Source organism: Pinus tabuliformis, chromosome 1_2, assembly GCF_031772625.1.
Source record: "Pinus tabuliformis cultivar Carrire ecotype Pingquan chromosome 1_2, CPIR1, whole genome shotgun sequence".
Classification (NCBI taxonomy): Eukaryota; Viridiplantae; Streptophyta; class Pinopsida; order Pinales; family Pinaceae; genus Pinus; species Pinus tabuliformis.
Genome location: NC_142298.1, coordinates 799,341,190 through 799,343,393, shown reverse-complemented (window position 1 = coordinate 799,343,393; position 2,204 = coordinate 799,341,190).

Sequence of the window (2,204 nt, the reverse complement as noted above, 5' to 3'; positions counted from 1 at the left end):
TAGGGATAAGATATATGACTAGATATTAAGTGACTCAACTAAAAACGACTAACTTAAATGACTAATTTAGTCTAGGACTAAAATATATGACTAGATAATAAGCGACATAATTAAAAATTAAAAATGATTAATGTAAATGACTATTATAGTCCAAGAATAAAAATATGACGAACTAACAAGTGGTATAGACCAGTAGGTTTACATGGGGTTTAGTCCCTGCTTGGTCACAATTTTAAGCATCATGGGGAGGGGCAGAGGAGTGGAAGCCACTTTGGGGGAATTAAACTTCCCAACGGTGTCCAGGCTTGACTAAAGCCTTGCACAATCTTGGTGATAAGCATCCCATTCTGAGTGTACCGGTCTTCTTACAACCAATAAGTAGGCTGACCCCAGCCTAACCGTTACCTAGTTACCAAAAAAAATAAAAAAAAAAAGTTTGATTACTTAAAAAACTAGAATATCATCATGCTCAAAAGCATAAGATACATGGAGGTTTATCTATTCTCCTAGACCTTAATGTGCGAAGAAAGGATGAGAGGACAAGAAGGGCTTATCAACAACAAAATTTAAAAATTAATCTGGTACCTGATGTAAATTTTGTTTTTGTTAACAAGTTACTAGAAATTTTATGCATTACTAAATAATTTTGATCCATCTTAGCTTAGATCCATCTTAACTCTAGATTTACTAAATATTTAGAAGGATCAAATCTCTTTTCACTCTAAATAAAATTTATACCTCAAGAAATTAGATCCTTCTTAGCACTTAGTAGATCTTGAGTTAAAAAAGATATAAACTACTATAGAAAAAAAATATTCCCAATTTCAACTATTATAATATGTTTGACATCCAAACTCTTTACCTTTATGACATTATACCTTGTAATATAAAAAAAATACTATATAATGAAGGTTTCCAATTACATTACATATATATTCATTCTGTTAATTAAACATTTTAAAATATTATTTTAAAATGATTTTTTACAAAATAAAACTTTTTCATATTTAGGCACCATGTAGTTGAAATATGAAATTGAGTCAATGCATAGAGAAAGCATAAGCGTGCTAGCTCTAAAATGTTTATTAATCTTTGGAGCAAAGGGAAAATGAAGATGTAGTGAATTTAACGAGATGTGCCTAGGGTTTTTGCTTCTTTCTGTTGTTGTTTCAGGGTGTTTGGTGAAACTAATGAAAATGCTTTGACCGGATTCAGTGTTGGGGAAACTGCTGTTTTGGTTTTCTTGTGCTTGACATGATCTGTATTTGATCTGGTTTGAATAAATTTGGTACGGAAAATGGTCAAGGATAATTGATGAGCTATAGGTATAATTCGACAAAATTTTCAGGAGGAATGCATCGCATTTAAATCCAGTCCACACATTGAGAGAGGTGATGGCACAGGTGGAGAAATGGCAGATTAGCTCTTGAACACACTTTGTTCGTAGTTAGGTCTTGTTCAGGTACTGTGAAGAATCAAACCATTTCTCCTTCATTTGTTTTCTTGCACTAAAAATTAATGATATAGGAAAAGGTTTCTATGTTCGAGACTCGGTGTCATGATCATCCTTGTAAATGAATTTACTGCAGCAGTTTTGTCGTCATTTGTTTTATAAATTGAAAATGGTAAAGAATTATTTGGATGTGAAGTAGGGGTATAGACTGACCTCATGGGTGCACTTCCTTTGTGAGGTGACAAAAGGGGGAAATGGAGGACATTGGAAAAGCACATGGCCAGAATAATATTTCTAGAGATCCTGACAGTTTAAAAGTCGAACTTGCAAGATCATAGTGAAAAGTCGTTCTTCCTCAAAGATGGAACAACCCAACATCACAACAAATAAAAAATACATTTGAATGTTTTTGCCTCAACAAGCAAACATTTCACTTATAATAATTTTTCTTTCCAAATATTGAATTCTATAGACCTACACTTTTTAAATTTCTTTGTCTAAACAGAGTTTTAGGTACTATACAAGTGCCATAAACCGTACATTGTTCAATTCTTTGCCTAGTCTAATCTCATAAAGGAGAGTGACTTGCACATTTATCCTAAGGATTTCACCTCCACATCCAATGTTATTTGGTTTTTTTCTTCAACGCAAAATGATTCTTTAAGGTTCAATAGTCTTGGTGGTCATCTCGTTCCTTTGTGGTCTTTGGCTTGAAGGAACCCAGAAGATTTGATAGTTCTCCTTTGTTATG